The following is a 19,227-nucleotide window of genomic DNA, read 5'->3' as shown; positions in this document are numbered from 1 at the left end:
TTTTGACGCTATTTTTTTATGCTTCTTATTTACACGATGTTTGGTTCATTGCAAGTGTAATATGAATTCATATCTGCGGAATTAATATTTTTTACTATTTACTCATAACCTTTGGTATTGTGCGTCCGTCACGTATATTTGCCGTATTTGGAATAAATAAGCTGTTTTCGTTTCTTTTTTAAACATGAATAAATAAGCTTTTGCCCAGATATGTTTTCCTCATATTTTATTAAACCTATATTTAAAGTATAAAGAATCATTGGAGTTATACAACAACTTTAGAGATGAAAAAAATAGAATTAAACAGTGTACTTGCGCATTGTATTTACTCAGAAATATTATATCATGCTGTTTAGATTCATTTATAAATATATTTCTTCACTTCAGTTAATTTGTTTTGTAGTTTTCAATTTATAAAACTTTCAATGTTCTGACCATCAACCGTCAGTTGGTATCTTTAGTTTATAGTATGAGCTACAAAAAAAAAAAACCGTGCTGCCAAATTGTATCTTGCTTGCTTCTTTTAAATGCATATATTATTACTCTTTATTTTCTTCAGGTTTATATTTTGTTTTGTTGTTTTTTTTATATAATTTATTTATTAAATAATACATTTCTCTTATATTCTCAGGTTTGCACAAGGATTGTATTACACTTCGTAGTCTGAGAAATTTATTGCCAATTAAATCTTCCCTAAGCCTGGGATTATACTGTCGGCCTTAATATCATTGTTTCCTTCAGATTGTGCAAGTAAGTCATTTCAGTTATGTGCTGCACAAAAGTTATCTAGCATAATGTTTTCTTATTAGTCACTTTTTTTCTTTCTGTAACATTTAAACGACTAAAAACGCACACATGCTAATTTTTTTAGAATATAAGAATACACGTTTACAACTGCAAACAACTACATATAGATATTCATAAAGTATAAAGAAAGTGTGTTAAATGTATTCTTTTGCAATTGATTTTTAGGACTGCGTCATATTTAAATTATTAAACATGTGATGACATTATCAATTACAATTACTAATCAATTTCAAAGTAGCATGTTACAATTACAATTTTAATTTCATTAAATAATTTTAAACTAAACAACCTATTCATGTAATTATTCGACTAATTAAAATTCCTAATTGATAAATTACAATAAATCAAAACTAATTAAAACAAAACAAATTTAAACTAAACACTAACCTAAACACATTACTAAACATTGTAATTAATTACAATTTCTTTACAATTACAATTAACATACTAATCAAAATTAAATTAAAGAACCTAAACATATTACTAACTATGTAATTACAATTTACAATGATTAACTACAATTATATTAACTAACATTTACATTTACATACTAACACTTAACATTCTAAATAATTAGTTACTAACAAATCTATTTAATTAACTAACATTTACATACTAATTAACTAACTAATATTTTATATCAACTAACCTAATTAACTAAACTAACTAAATTAGCCATCTTATATAACAAACAATTTTTTTTTTAAAGCTAGACTTACTTGGACAGCTCGGGACAACAGGGCTGAGCGCGCGGCGGTGAAACGGCTCGGTGAAACGGCGGAGGAGGGATCGAGGCAGCGACGGTTCGGTGTAGCGGGGAGAGAGACTCGTCGAGGACAGGGGACGAGGCAGGGACTCGTCGAGGACAGGGGACGACAGCAGGGCCGGGGATGACAGCAGACTCGTCGAGGACAGCTCGGGACAACAGCAGCCCTGCTCTCGGTTCTCGGTTCAGTCAGAGAGAGAGAGAGAGAGAGGCGGTGAGAGAGAGCTTATCGGGATTGCAGCGACGCCGAGGCTGAGCACGCGTCGAGGCAGCAGGGCTGTCGGGGCAGAGACGCCGAGGTGTCGAGGCTGAGCGCGCGGCGGTCGGAAGCTCGGTGAGAGTGAGGCAGAGAGAGAGCCTGACGGAGAGAGTGAGAGTGAGAGTGAGGCAGAGAGAGTGAGAGTGAGGCAGAGAGCGAGCCAGAGAGTAAGAGTGAGCCGGAGAAATACCGGTGCTGAGGGGCTCGAGGCCAAGAGTGAGGGAGAGAGAGAGCTGGAGAGTGAGAGTGAGAGTGGTCGGAGGGGCTCGAGGCCAAGAGAGAGAGAGAGAGAGAGAGAGAGAGAGAGAGAGAGAGAGAGAGAAATACCGGTGCTGAGCCGGAGCTGTGGTCGGAGGGGCTCGTGGCTCAGTGAGGCAGAGAAAGAGAGCTTTTTTTTAAATTGTCGGTGAAGTGGGGAAGACGAAGTGCAGAAGAGTCGGGTTTATACAAAAACCTAAATTACATGTGCGACTTTGTCGCATCTGATGGCTCTTTCCGGTGCGACTAGTCGCACCTGATAAGGTATCGGGTGCGACTAGTCGCATCTGATTAATATTAAAAAAAATTAATTAATTTCGGAAGCCACGTCATAACTGAATGAAAAAAGAAGGGGGAGAATTGGCCCGCTTAAAATTTAAAACAATCAGGTGCGACTCTGTCGCACCTAAAAGTTTCTTTAACTATCAGGTGTGACTAGTCGCACCTGATACTCAAAATATCAGCGAAATTTTTTGGACTTCTGGGTGCTAATCGGGTGCGACTAGTCGCACCCGAAAGTCATTTAGATGCGACAATTAGGTGCGACTAGTCGCACCTGATAGTCATGCGCATCATAAAACCAAATTTGTAGTAGTGTTTCATATTTTTTTACTAAAATATTAAATGACTACATATAGACATTCATAAAGTACAAAGAAAGTGTGTTCAATGTATTCTTTTGCAATTGATATTTAGGACTTCATCATATTTCATATTTTTTTCCTAAAATATTAGTGGTACCATGATATGTTTCTAACTTCGTATTAGTACGCTTTAAAGTCCACTACAGAAAAGTAAATTCCGTTGGTAAAAGAAATAATAGTCGGTGAGCCTAAAATCATAACCGCTAAATCATTACATGGTAAATCCATTGAGCGAATTTTTTAATATATATTTTAGATCTTCAAATTTAATAATATTTAAATTAGCATTACAATTACTCACCTGTTTTCTATGCATGTAACTAAGTTTTTTTTTTTACCGTAATTAAAGGGATTTCTGTACTATTTCTTAAGAATACACCATGCTTACAGATTTTGCATTTGTAAATTCGTTTTTAAATCTGTTAATACTTAATTAATCAGCGCTTTTTTAAATATAAATTTAAAATATCTTAAGAACTTAAATGTGATCTAATTAGTATTGCAATTGAATTAAATTTATAGCGAATACTTAATAAATTTTGCATATATAATCTCATTCAATTCTATATTTTTAATATAACTTTACCATTATCCTCCTTTTTTTTGTAGTTCCTTAAAAACATGGGAAAAAAACGTGTAGATCCATCTTCCAGTCAAGTAAAAAACAAACATGCTAAAACTAATAATATTAAAAAACGTATGACTGCACGTAACGACAACTCAGATATTGCTTATGAAATATCGAATTCTTCATGTCGCACTGCAGGAAGAGTTTCATTAATTTCTAATATGCAATTACTATCACCATCAGTTATACCAACAATGAATACTTTATACTTAGATATGGGCGACTGTAAATATTGTTGTCAATATTGCGGCGCTGTCTTCTGGGCCAACGAGAGTTCAACTGATACTGGTGAACCAACATATAATTTGTGCTGCCAAAAAGGTAAAATAAAATTACCATTGCTGAAAGAAAGTCCACCTATATTAGATAATTTGTTGAACAGTCAATGTGGACCAGAGGCTGTATACTACAAAAAAAATATTCGTACGCTTAACTCAATGTTAGCATTTACATTCAAACATTAATACTTCTCAAGGTCCATGTGTTTTTTAAAATAAGTGGTCAAGTACACCATCTATTGGGATCTCTACTACCCGTTGACAATGAACCTCCACGATTTGCACAATTATATATATATATATATATATATATATATATATATATATATATATATATATATATGATACATATAATGAGATCCAAAACAGATTATCAACATTTTTGTTCGATGACCCATGGCTGAAACAATTATTAAAAACTTAATTAACATGTTGGACGAAACGAATATATTAGTCAAGACTTTTAGAATGATACGAGATAGATACAGAGACACAAATGTTCCATGCATAAAATTACGACTTTTAGGCCGAAGAAACTCTTATTCTAATCAATATGATTTACCAACATCAAATGATATTGGTGGCTTAATAGTTGGTGACATAGGAGAATATGAGAAAGGAAAAGACATAATAGTAGAAACAAAATCAAATAATCTACAAAGAATTACAAAATTACATCCCTCATATATGTCTTTGCAATACCCGTTATTGTTTCCTTACGGTGAAGATGGGTTTCGACCGGATCGAAAATTGAATACTGATCATTTAAGTAAAAAACCTATACGAAAAGGAATTCCAATGAGAGCTCTTTATTGTTGACGCTTATGCATCTGTAGAAGAAGATCGATTGGATTTCTGTAGAGAATATGGAAATCATGATTTGTTTATAACCGGTACGACCGGTTTTTCCTATAAGAAGTGGTCGATTATTTCAACAATATATAGTTGACGCTTATGCATCTGTAGAAGAAGATCGATTGGATTTCTTTAGAAATAATCAAAACAATTTAAGATCAGAAATATATCAAGGTATACAAGATGCTATCAATAGAGGAGATACTGACGCTAACACGATAGGGAAAAAAATTATTCTTCCATCTAGCCATACAGGAAGCCCTAGATATATGATACAAAATTATCAAGATGCAATGGCAATCTGTAGCGAATATGGAAATCATGATTTGTTTATAACTTTTACATGTAATCCAAAATGGCCTGAAATAATAAGAGCTTTATCTATAATTCCTGCTCAAAAATATGAAGATAGACCTGATATAAGAACAAGAATATTTAAAATGAAATTAGATCAAATTCTTTTAACCATAAAATCGGGAAATCTATTCGGACCAATCATTGCCGATTTATACGTTGTGGAATTTCAAAAAAGAGGATTACCACAATTTCATTTTTATTTTGGTTACATTCTGAAAATAAGATACACGATCTGTCACAAATAGATAAAATAATTTCCGCAGAAATACCAGATCCTACAATTGATTTGGTAGGATATAATATGGTGACTGAATTTATGATACACGGGCCATGAGGTCTTGCCAAAACAAATGCTCCATGTATGAAGAATTCAGTATGTTCTAAAATATTTTGTAAAAAAATTATAAATGAAACAACAATTGATAAAAATGGAATTATTAATTATAGACGCAGAAACACAAATATTTATTCAGAAAAAGAACATATTAAACTAGATAATCGATTTGTTGTGCCTTATAATAGAGAATTGTGTTTAAAATTCTGTGCTCATATTAATACCGAAGTTTGCACTCAACCAATGCTAATTAAATATTTATTTAAATATTTAACAAAAGGACCAGACAGAATACGAGTAGTTTTTGAAGATAATATATGCTCAAACAATTTGGCAGGAGTAAATGTTACCGAAATAGATTAAATAAAAAATTATATTAACTGCCGTTACATTACACCTTATGAAGCTATATGGAGATTATATGAATATCCTATACACCATAGAAAACCATCTATTCAACGACTTGCAGTTCATTTACCACGTGCACAAAATATTACATATCATTCAAATCAACGTCTTGAAAATATTCTAAGTCAACCAGGTATTCAAAAAACAACATTAACAGAATGGATGGAAATAAATAAATTAGATGATGAAGCTAAAGAGCTTACGTATATACAGTTTCCAAATAAATGGGTTTGGAACAACAGAGACAAAATATGGATTCGAAGACATCTCGGTCATGCAATTGGACGAACATATTACGTACATCCAAATTCCGGATTATATTATTTAAGATTACTTCTTAATCACAAAAGAGGTTCTACTAGCTTTGAATCCCTACGAACAATTAATGACGTCAAATATCCAACATTCCAATCAGCATGTAATGCTCTTGGATTATTAGGCGATGATAAAGAATAGGACGACTCAATTTTGGAAGCTGCATTCATGTCATCATCAACTAAATTAAGACAATTATTTATTCTAATTCTTTTATTTTGTAATGTAAATGATCCAATAAAATTATTTGAGAAACATTGGAAACTCATGACAGATGATATCAAATGTAAAATTCGTAAACTATTTAACAATAAATCTTTTATAATACCTGAACATGAATTATATGATTATGTACTATATGAAATAGAAAAACTATTAAATATGAATTTGTCAAGTTTGAAACACTACAATTTACCCTTACCAAAAGACTCTTTGATTGATGATTTGAATAACAAGCTCTTAAGAGATGAATTAAATTATGATACAAATCAATTAAAAGAAAATAGTTTGAAATTAGCTTCTCAACTAAATGAAGAGCAAAAAGACATATATGAAATTTTTTTGGCTTCAGTTACAAACCACAACCAAAAATTGTTCTTTATTTCTGGACATGGAGGAACAGGGAAAACATATTTATGGAACACTATAATTAGTAAACTAAGATCAGATAAGAAAATTGTTTTAGCTGTTGCGTCATCTGGTATAGCATCTTTACTACTTCCAAAAGGGAGAACCGCACATTCTAGATTTAAAATACCATTATCGGTGGATAAATTTTCTACATGTTATATACAAAAACAAACACAGCAAAATTAATTGAAAAAACATCGCTTATATTATGGGATGAAGCCCCCAATGAATAACAAATATTGTTTTGAAGCCTTAGATAAGACATTGCAAGATTTGAAAAATAAATTTGACACACCATTTGGAGGAATGACTATAGTATTGGGTGGCTATTTTCGTCAGATTCTACCCATTATAACATCTGGGTCTAAAGCATATATAATTGATGCAACCTTAACTAATTCTTACCTGTGGTCGCATTTTGATATCTTAACGCTAACAAAAAATATGCGACTAACACGAAATAATATATAACCATTAGAAAAAGACGCAATTTTTGAATTTTCAACGTGGATTTCAAACATTGGTGATGGTAACATAGAAGGAATCAAAGATTTAGATAACGAAGATGCCACATGGATTGAAATTCCAGAAAAATTCCTATTACATTACCATTCGAACCCAATTCAAATGATTTTCAATTCAATCTACACTGATTTCAATACTTATTTCAATTGAATATTTAAAACAACGCACTATTGTAGCCCCTAAAAATAAAACTTTTGATCAAATAAATCAGTACATATTATCGTTAGTACCATGTGATTCAAAAATTTATTATAGTTATGATACAATTTTGCCATCATATGGAAATATTGAAGAATTAAATCTTTTGTATCCACAAGAATTTTTAAATACAATGAATTTCAATGGAATACCACCACATGAATTAAATTTGAAAGTAGGAACACCCATCATGTTACTACGCAATTTAAATCAATCTTTAGGATTGTGTAATGGAACAAGACTACTAATCACTCAATTAACTAACAAGATAATTGAAGGTAAAATAATCAACTCCGATAATTCTAATGAGAAAGTATATATTCCTAGAATAGAAATGGCTGTACATGAATCGAAATGGCCTTTAACTTTAAAAAGTACATGAAAGTATATATTCCTGTCAAAATTTCGTACGCCATGACAATAAATAAAAGCCAAGGACAATCCCTTGATAAAATTGGTCTATATATAGAAAATGAAATTTTTACTCATGGTCAATTATACGTGGCTTTATCCAGAGTCAAATCACCAAATGGATTGTTCATATTGATTAATGAATCCATGGATAGATATCCAATCATGTAAAAAATATTGTGTATAAAGAAATTCTTCGTAATACCAAAAAATAAAAAAAAACCATATAGTTAATATTAAATGTTATATAAAAAATAACATGCATTATTGTTTATAATTTATAAAAATAAGAATTACTAATCAAATAAATATGGGCAATGAATGTTAAAATACGATGTTCACTAAATTCTTCTAGAGTGGTGTCAAGAAACGGTCGAGGACATGCCGAATTATAGGACACCACTACGTTTTAATTGATGAAAATATCATGGCGATGTTGACATTGAGAAAGATGTAAGTGCATGTAACACTATTACAACGTCCAAGATTATATATTATGTGTTATCATTGAATGTGAAATAGTATACTAATTTTTTTTTTTATCTCTTATAAATACAGCATGAAACTATACATGTGGCAATCGAAGCTCCAGTCGCAGAAATTGTATTATTATCATAAGCGTAATGTCCATTTCCACAACTGTTGTTAGAAAAGCTTTAACGACTCCATCACTCAGGTTTGATTTTTAAATACACCCATCTTTCATATACAATTAACAACTTTGATATTTTAGCTGTCCAATATCTTTTAATCAATATCATTATTTAATATATATCATTAATTATTTAATTTTTTACTTCATACTTTATTTTGCAGATTGCATTGTGTGGACGCCGCTTTATACGTGTTTTTTAATGGTAGAGACTTATTTTTCACCGTTATGATGTATATATAAAACCATATATATTTATGTACATTTTTTTTCTTCAGCGTACTTTGCAGATACAAATTTAATTTACCTGGTTGTAAATGCAATATTTTCATTCTATTATGAAGTCCTTGGACATCTTTGATAAATATAAAAACAACACCCAATGCAATATTTGATCAAACAAAAACACATTTTGCCGCTACGGAGGATATTTCTAAAGAAATTATTTTCATAGGTTTTAGATAACTTCAGGTACGTATATTGCGATAGGCTAAAAGTTAAAACTAATCAATCGTTGTATTCCTATAATTACTTATCAAATTAAAAAAAAATTATTATTCAATTCTCTTGATTACATTTGTTTGGCTTCTTAAAATTTGGCACGTGAGACCATAAAGATAAATATACATTATGCTTAACCCTTAAACTTCAACTTTATCTATAATGGTTTCCAAATTCCCATTACAAAAGTTGTGTCAGAGCCAAATAATTAACTCTCATGCCTCAGCCAACTTTGTACGCAACCCATTTTTCTATATACTTTTCATACTTATCTCTCTAACACTCTGTAACAAATTTCTTATTAATCTTTTCAGTCTCAGTCTCAGTCTCTCAGTCTCAGAAACACAAAAAAAACCCCCCCAAAAAAAACCATTGCTTAGTTCAAAAAAAAAAAAAAAAACCATTGCTCTACTGAACTACGCTTCAATCATCACAGGTTTGCATTATTATTTCTATTCAAGATTACTTCATTCAAAATCTTATATTCTAAAAAATTATCTACGAAAATAATTGAAACCTTCAATATTCTTTTCTGAAAAACCTCAACTTTTGAAGATCTCTGTTTCTACTATTACATTATAATATGAAATCTACAAATCTACCCCATGCAAACCTCTGATTTGTTTATTTTAGCTTCGTTCCGAACTTCCATTTTGGTGTTCTTTTTCAATGGTATTCATTTACACGATGTTTGGTTTGTTGCAAGTGTAATCTGAATTCATAGCTGTGTAACTGATATTTTTCACTATTTATTCATAAACTTTTCTATTGTGCGGCCGTTGTATATATTTGCCGTATTTGGAATAAATAAGTTGTTTTCTTTTCCTTTTTTTAAACATGAATAAATATATTATTGTGGAGATTTATTTTTCTCATATATTATTAAACCTATATTTAAACTATAAGTAATTATTGGAGTTATACAACAACTTTTGAATAATTTCCTAAATTGATTTCTATATGGCTTCGTATGGCTATTTTTCTTGACCAATGTTAGACGTGAAACGAAAAACACAAGTACTTAACAATGGTGTTTACTAAGAACAATCAATTCTATTATTCGGTGCCATATTACACTTCCCTTGCTGTTACCAAATGTTTCTTTAAGCTAACTTCCTCGATCACAGCCGGCTTTATTTTTTTTATAAACGTCGGTGTTTTATAATTATTATACATGATTTTTCAAATCATATTCCGTATATGCTTATTTACGTTGTTGAAGTTGAGTTATGAAGATTTTTTTTCAAAAATTGAAACTTTTGAACTGAATCCAATCATTCCTAACTTTGTTTGCCTGATTATGTGATAATTTTTAAATTGAAATAAATAAAATGCTATGCATTTCCTTCTTGCATTACTTTTTCCTTTTACATATATGAATGTATATATAATTCATGACTATGTTTTGGTAGATGAAGAAGTAAGTTCATAACATTTTATATTATCACATTGCATATTGTACTTATAAAACTGCATTATTTTTAAATGCTGCTCTTTTCTCAATCAAATAACAGCATGAAACCATACACGCGACGGTCAAGGCTCGGGACATAGACATAGTTTCACCGAGGATACAAATAGGAAACGTTTATGAAATAAGAAAGTTCTTTGTTGATCACAGTAAACCCAAATACAAAGTTGTCCCTCACAATGCGATGTTACAATTCACAAAGGTATCAACCTTCACAGCTCTTGGTAGGGAAACTCCAACGATTCCATTACACAAGTTCAATTTCGCAGACTACGATCGGCTTGCTGAAAGAATTGACAACCATAATATACTGACAGGTAATATGAAATAATGAATAATAACATTAGTTATACATCATATTAAGATCTATATTAATTTCTCAGTCACGATTTTAAGTTTTTTAATTTGTTTTTTTGGTACGTAGATGTGATAGGAGTCGTAACTAGCGTCCAACCAATACAAGAATCAATCATACAAAACAGAGCAACTATAAGGAAAACGATCAACATACAAAATCTCAGGTAACTGCCTATCATGCCTTTAAGCTCAACCTAAAAAAACCATTGTAATTATCACTTACAACATATATTATATGTGTCATCAAATTTTTTTTTCAAACTTCTTTCTATAGAAGTGAAAATTTATCAGTTACATTATGGGGGACAATGGCACAAGAGTTTCACAATGAAATTGACAAATTAACAACGGAGATACCCGTTACAATCTTTGCCGCAATGATAGTCAAACAATATTTAGGTATTCAATTTAATTTTTTTTCATTCATTCTTAGTATACCCTGGTAGTATACATATAATTCGAATAATTATTGACTTGAAATATTTTGCAGGCAAGCCATATGTAACAAGTACATCTTCTTCAGTGTACTTTATAGACATAAACTTAGCGGACACTCAAAGTTTAAAAACACGGTATGTACGTATTGCCTTCTGAAGAGAGATTTTTTTTTTCAGTATAGCCTATTTCTGTAATATAGTTCACGTACATAGAGTCATATTATGTCATTAGTAATTATATTTTTTATTCTAATCATATACAGCTTCCGTGATCAATTGACAAAAATTGAGGTCTTGCCACCTTCAAAACCAGCTGAATCAATAGAAGATAAAAAAAATAAAAAATAGAGCGAAAATCAGTGATCTCAAAGACGCAGATCCGGTAACCCGTTTATATTATTTAAAATATGCTTCATTATTTTACATTGTTCCTTATTTTTTATTGAATGTACACAATCCAAGCTACAATTACAAATTCTGACACAATACAAGGTCGATATTATAGAGTGCGAAGTACACAACCCACGCCACGATTACAAATTTTGACACAACGCAAGGTTGGTATTACAATTCATGTCCAACTTGCAATAAAAATGTTAAGCAGTATGGAACGTCATGGTGGTGTGACGATCACGGAAATCTATCAAGTCTCCAAATACCATGGTACCATTTATTGTTCATAAATATACTCAATTCTTACTATTATCAACTACAAGAAACCCCTAAACCTTACGAAATTTGTAACGCATGTATAGACTTAACGCTCAAATTGAAGATGATAGCGGAGAAACAAAAGTTACCATATTCGGCCGAACTGCGCAAATTTTAATTCAAAAACCATGTTCTGTGCTCACTTTTGACGAAGGTTACACTGATCAAGCAATGCTTCCACCGGAAATCGAACAGCTGAAAAGAATGAAAAAAATATTCCAAGTTTATTTTAAGACACATGGAGCATCAACAAATATAATTGTTTCAAAAATATTTGAAGAAGAACTTCGAGAAACAGTCAGGCCATCTTCAACCACTCCAACTCTGGTTCCCAAAACTCCAAAGCCAGTACAAGTAAATTTAAGGTATTCAAAAATCTAAATATTATTTCCACGTTAGATTATAAATCTGTAACTTAATACAATCTTTTTTCCTGTTACAGTGTTCAAAAATCAGCGACATCATCGACGTCTGTGAAACGGAAACTCTACAGGTATACAAATGGAATTTAATATATTATTTTGAAGAATGTTTTCATTCTAATATTAACGTGCAGTGAAGAAAAAGAAGAAGAAAAAGACCCGAAGAAGATGAAGCGCTAATATATTGCCGTATATGTATTATACTCTTTTTGGATAAGCTAGCACTGCTATATAAACATGTGTATATATGTCTACAACATCTTCAAAAAAAATTGGCGCAAACCTAACTGGTTCATACATTCCACTCAGGTATTTTACATCGTTTTAAATATTCATATATATATATATATATATATATATATATATATATATATATATATCTTTTATTAAATCAACTTCATATAACATAAAAATTACTTACAACTTTATTTTCTTCATTTGTCAACAACAATTTCATGATTTGGTCTGATTGTTTCAAGAATTTTATTGCTTAAATTAAAGAAGGAATCTATTTGGTTAGTAATACTCTAACACACAACATATGATTTATATAGTCATCATAGACTGCAAATAATTTTCATCACTCAGATTTTCTACTTCGCTGTAATTCATATATAAGTTTACATTATTTATCTGTATGATATGATTTATTTATATTGTTTGACTAAACATTATCTCATGTTATTTTGTTTGCATATTTTTTTAAATTTGATTTTATTTATGTCATGTTATGTTATGTATTTGCAGAACTACAAAGACCTCATAACACTAATATGAGGTATCAAATTGGACGACAACTTCATAACTGTGTTACAGAGCTGTTTTTGGATAAACAGTATAATATAAATAGAAATATATGTATACACATGTATAAGTTTATGTAAATGGGAAACATAACTAAACACAGATGTTACCTTTTGTTAGCCGTGAAGTTCCACTAAATAAGTAGTGTCAACTACTACTCGCCAAAGCTTCAAGGATCTGTATGCTTCATAATTATATCTAATAAAGGTTTATATAAGAGTACAAGTAGCAGCAAAATAGAATGAATTCTGTAGGTAAAAACTAAACTATCACTGGTTTTGAATTTGAACGTATCATTATTTAATTCCATTATACTTATTATATATGTTTTATTTCTCATTTTCTACTGACTACACTCATCAACCAAAAGGAAATGGGATGTGTGAAGTGAATTACAAACGTTTATTCCATATATTTTATACATTATAGTTAAATACTCAAATTAATTACGATGGATAACTGCGCAGCAGTATTATAACACAAGATTGGGAAAAATAAACAAAACTTATCGATTATCTTAAAATAATTTAGTAAACACAATATAGTAGTAGTAATATTACCCCAAAGCTCATGAAAAAAAAATGATACATCTGTATTTGTCAACATTGAAATTTCCTTGATTATTTAAGGATGAATGTGGAACAGTCAAAATATTTGGCCAACTAATTCAAAGTTTAAACATATGAGTTAAATTAAATTGAAATTCATATGTAGCCCGCGGCAACGCGTGGGTACATCAACTCGTTATATACTATAACTAAAAGGGAAATGGCCGGATCTATTACTCATTTCAATGATTTGGACCAAAATATAGGGTAGCTTGTTTTTGGACACTTTTAGTAGTGTTTTGAGGAGAGATAATAGTTTGATACCGGGTTTGCCCTTGAATTTGTAATTTTGTTCATTCAAGCCTCCAAACCAAAACTTGCTCAATAAGACTTCTCATATGGTCTTGTTTATTATGCCATGTACAGCTCTCTCTCCCTCTCTCCTCTCTTTTTTCTCTACGTGTGAAGGACGTTTCATCTCCATTTCATCATCCTGCATAAGCTGCGTGTCTATGAAGTGAAGCTCAGCTCTCCGGCCACCTCGTCCTCGTCTAAAAGTAAACTTCTTTCGTTCATCGTCGTCGTCGTCGTCTTCTCTCCTCTCTTTTTGTTTATGAGCTTTCGTTCATCCTCGTCGGGTTTTTGAGTTTATGGGTTTCAGATTCATGTTTGTTCAATGTGATCATCGTGCATCTTAAAAGAAAGCTTCTATTTCTTCGTTCATCTTTGTTTACGTGCGTTTGTCTGGGTTTTAGGTCTGTGTCGTTTTGGGTTTGTTGGTTCCATTACCCGCCGTCTCTGTGTTGTTTGTTGTTGGGTTTTTTTGTGTGTTGTTCTTCATTGTTTTGAACGTTTGAGTTTTTCGCGTTCTTGAATTGTAGACATACATGTCTACAGTCTCTGAAATTGTAGACTATAGACATGTATTAACTGTAGACATATAGGTTTACAACTTCCGTTGTTGTAGACGTATTAGTCTACAACAGCTGAAGGTGTAGACCTGTATGTCTACAATTACAATAATTGTAGACAGTATATCTACAATTACAATAATTGTAGACAGTATATCTACAATTACACTCCATTGGTGTAATTGTAGATATACATTTCTACAAATATTCTCATTGTAGATATTTAATTTTTTTTCATATACGATAATAACAAAATCAGATATGCGTTTCTCCTATGCAGGAATGTCAGAAATATATATATTTTTGAAACACAGTGGTACATGGGTCGAACCCATAGTATACGTCGAGGGAGGAAATTTGGGTATTATGGTGTCGTCTTCTGATGCAGATGTTGTTCGCGGAGCTTGGTCTTTCCCCATCAACTCACAGAATCGGTTTGAAGTACTTGATTGACGGTGCATGTAAACCTGCTGAGATTAAAGACAACGGTCAATTGAAAGCTTATTTGTATTTTAGGAAAACGATACCTGACATCGGAAGATTTCATATGATTTTGGAAATATCTGAAGAGCCACGGGAAGGGCATGAGGCAGCAAGGGAGAGCCTAGTTTCTCCAGGATTTAGATCAACTCCTAACACGGTTGAGCCAACGCATGGACTTGAGGACATGAATACTTTCTACGATACAACGCAAGAATGTAGAGAATCCCTTCCTCCACCACCTAAACAGACTCCTCCTACTCTGCCTCCTCCACGTAGAGAGTCCCCTCCTCCGCCTCCTCCACCTTGACAGACTCCTCCTACTCCGCCTCATCCACGTAGAGAGTCCCCTCATCTGCCTCCTCCACGTAGAGAGTCCCCTCCTCCTCGTAGAGAGTCCCCTCCTCCGCCTCCTCCACGTAGGCATTTCGCTCATCCTCTTCATCCTCATCCAAATAGCGATGAGCAAGTGCTGGATATCAATTCTCCTGTGACACTCAAGCTTCATGGAAAGTAAGCTAGCAAATTGGTCTTGCAAAAACAATTGAGTTTGTATGCCATTAACAAACACTATACATTTCGGACAAAGTATTCGTCTAAAGAATGTCTCCATGTAGTTTTTCCAGGAGACCATTGTAAATGGAGTGTTCGACCAGTTAGAATTCCCAGCACTCCAATTTTTAGGATTAAAAGGTAATTATTAGGTTGCCATACTAGAATAATTGTTAGTTTACATGTCTACAAACTACTCCAACTGTAGACATGCAAGTTTACAGTTTACATAAATTGTAGACTTGCAAGTCTATAATTGACAACAATTGTAGATATTATAAGTACACAGTTACTGCAACTGTAGACATATATCTCTACAATTGTTGTTAATTGTAGACTTATAAGTCTACAGTTTATTAGAGTTTTTATTACAATTATACATATAAATCGAAAGTAATTTTGAATTTGGAATTTTCTTATTCAGGTTTGAGAGTGAACATATTTGTCCTATAAATGAAAGACAAGGATATCATCCTCAAGCCACATCCAAAGTAGTGGGAGAGGTTCCCTGCCAATCTCTATGTAGAGCGCGTCATCTGACTCGACCCCCTCAAAATCACCAACCCTCGTCAACAGGTGATTAATAATCTTAGATGATTTGGTGATTTTTGGATGATCAAGGAACTGGCCGAAACATGACGCACTAAACAGCTCCTTCTCCTCAGGAGACATGGCCATGGTCTCCTCAAACTTGTCCAATGCGCCGAAGAAGCTGAAGTTATGGTCGACAATCTCTTCTTCAGGGAAAAATCTCACAAATCCCTGCATATGCCAAGAAAAAAACATGAAAATCTACACAAACAGTCCTCATATCACCAGAATTATATCTACACAAACAGTGCTCATACAAAAACCAGTCTACAATTTCTGGAATTGTAGACTTTTATGTCTACAATTTCTGGAATTGTAGACTTTTATGTCTATAATTTCTGGAATTGTAGACTTTTATGTCTACAATTCTCGTGATTGTAGCCATTTATATACACAGTTCATATAAATAGCTATATAAATGGCTACATTCACAAAAATTCTAGACATAAAAGTCTACAATTCCAGATATTGTAGATGTCGAAAAATAGTCTACAACAACAAAATGTCTACAATTCTAGACATAAACATCTACAATTCTAGTGACTATAGCTTTAAATGTCTACAATTACAGAAATTAACCTATGAAGTTTTCAAAACACAGAAAATGTAGATCAAAGAATTCTATAATCACATCCATAATAACCCAAACTCAGCTTTGCATGCCATCAAAAAGTTACCCAAAACGCTCAAAGTGAAGACATTTACCTCATATGTCAAGAAAAAAATATGAAAATCTACACACACAGTCCTCATATTACCAAAATTATATCTACACAAATAGTACTAAAGCAAAAAACAGTCTACAATTTCTAGAATTGTAGACTTTTATGTCTACAATTCTCGTGACTGTAGCCATTTATATCTACAGTTCCTATAATTATTGTGTTACAAGTTTACAATTATAGGAACTGTAAATATAAATGACTACATTCACAAAACTTTTAGACATAAAAGTCTACAATTTCAGATAATGTAGATGTCGAAATTATATGAAATTGTAGACATAAACATCTACAATTCTAGTGACTATAGCTTTATATGTCTACAATTACATCTTTATGGCCTATGACGTCTTCCAAACACAGAAAATGTAGATCAAAGAATTCTACAATCATATACATAATCACCCAATATTGTTTACATAAATAATAACTCAAACTCACTCGGCATGCAACCAAAAAGTTACCCAAACGCTCAAAGTGAAGAAATGTACCTCATTTGTACTTGATATTCTATCTCGGACCTTCAACTCGAATGGCGATGTCTCTTCTTCATCTGACGCCGGCGATTCAATCAATGCCTTCTTCAATCGCCGAGCCGGTGTTGGCTTCTAGGTGAGGGACTTCTTCGCGGGAGCAACACTTTTCTTCGCCGGCGTCTGTGCTTTCTTCGTCCTCGGACTCTTCCGAACCGGCGCACGTTTTTTGGCCGTCATCATTTTCTGCGATTTAGGTTTTTAGGTTTCCGGAAAACTAATGGAGAAGAAAGAGGGCTTCGTAGAGATAAGAAAAAATTATGGAGAATGTAGAGATCATATACTTGAGAGAATGTGTTGTTGCTGTTGTTGTTGATTTCCCGACGATTTTGGCGATGTGGGTGTGATGGTTTTAGAGAGAGAAACCGTCGGAGGAGAGAGAGCGCGAATGTAGAAGAAAGTGAAACTCAGTTTTTTTTTTAACTTGAACCGGCCAAAATTGTGGGTATTTTCAACATAAAAAATCAAACTAAAGGGCAAGATTGTATTGGCTCACATGAGCAACTACTAAAAGTGTCCAAAACAAGGAACTCAATATTTTGGTCCAAAATATTGAAATGACTACTATAAACGGCCATTTCCCTAACTAAAAGGAGGTGCAAATTTACTGTAGCAACTCATCTCCAATCCATCTGTGCCACGTGTGTGAAGTGTTTTTCCTTTTTCCTCTTTTAATGTTGTATCTGTCCTTCATATGAAATCTCTTCCTTAAAAAAAAAAATAAAGATAAAAACTAATCTGTCTAAATTTTATGCCAACTTATTACTGCATGTAAATTGAAATGTGTGTGCATATAACTGGTCTAATTTCTAGACTTTACACATGTTTACATCACATGGACTTAGGCAGCCACACAAAATTTGGTCTGGTCTGGCCATGTATCACTTCATAATTGAGCACGCAATATTTTAGATATATCTGATGGTTATACATACAAGGCTGAGTGAATACTTTGGTGCCTTTCACATATCACTTTTCCAGAAAATACACCAACTTTCGAACGTCTCACCATCATCGTTATCAATCTCCAAGGTGTAAATCGTAAAAAAAATCTCCAACCTTTTACCGTTACTCACTCTTTTGTTCCCCTTTATTTCCCTTATGGTCACCTACTTTGTCTTATCCTAACCAAGACTTTGTTGTTGTTCTGTCTTCTTCTTCTTCTTCAATATTTATTTCGTGTTTTTATGTGTATGTGTATGTCCACACACTTAAATAATAATTTTTCAGGTAGCTTACATGAAATATTTTATACTGTTTTGGAAGTTTTTCAAACTGACAACGATATGTACACTAAAATATTTTTGTTTAATTTTGCAGATAAGAAAAAGTTCCACAAAAAATAAAAATTAATACCTACCTTTAGGGTTCTTCACAAATATGAGAATGCCCAAAAAAAAATATGATGTCTCTTTTTAAACAGCGTATGTGTGACCTGGCCATATATTCTTATTATCATCTTCGTATTTGTGTTGTTATTATTAATATTTAAACCGACTATATTTTCATGTAATAACATATTTTCATCTTTTTTATTTCTTTCAAGGTCAAACAACTCTATACTGCAATCGTCGATCGTATATTGTTATGTGCTCCAGTGTATGATTTAGCTACTGCATATATATAAAGTCTTCTCAATTATTCGAGTCAATAATTTATTATATCGCTTTCACTTCGCGTTGAAATAACATGTGTTCCTTTTTGCTATTTTTTTCAAGGTCAAATAGTTGTATAGTTTGGTGTTTAATATATTGCTGCTCGCTCCATCGTATCGCCTACTGTATAAAGTAAGTAAACGTTAACTATATTTTTCTTATTTTAGATTGAAATACCATTTGCATGACCACGTATTCTTATTATCG

At 32.3% G+C, this 19,227-nt stretch overlaps 1 long non-coding RNA gene and 1 pseudogene across 1 annotated transcript; both read left to right on the top strand.

Annotated features, from left to right (window-relative positions):
* Positions 1-3,577: 3,577 nt before the first annotated feature.
* On the top strand, positions 3,578-7,888 carry LOC149402602 (uncharacterized; annotated as a pseudogene).
* Positions 7,889-18,353: 10,465 nt separating this feature from the next.
* Positions 18,354-19,107, top strand: LOC149402601 (uncharacterized). Its single transcript, XR_016296049.1, has 3 exons — positions 18,354-18,397; positions 18,912-18,964; positions 19,084-19,107. It is a non-coding gene; the product is annotated as an uncharacterized LOC149402601 (long non-coding RNA).
* The last annotated feature ends 120 nt before the right edge of the window (positions 19,108-19,227 follow it).

Source organism: Urtica dioica, chromosome 3 (assembly GCF_054948205.1).
Source record: "Urtica dioica subsp. dioica isolate 48M chromosome 3, U.dioica_male_clone48M_v1_H2, whole genome shotgun sequence".
NCBI lineage: Eukaryota > Viridiplantae > Streptophyta > Magnoliopsida > Rosales > Urticaceae > Urtica > Urtica dioica.
This window is presented reverse-complemented; position numbering and strand designations above follow the sequence as displayed.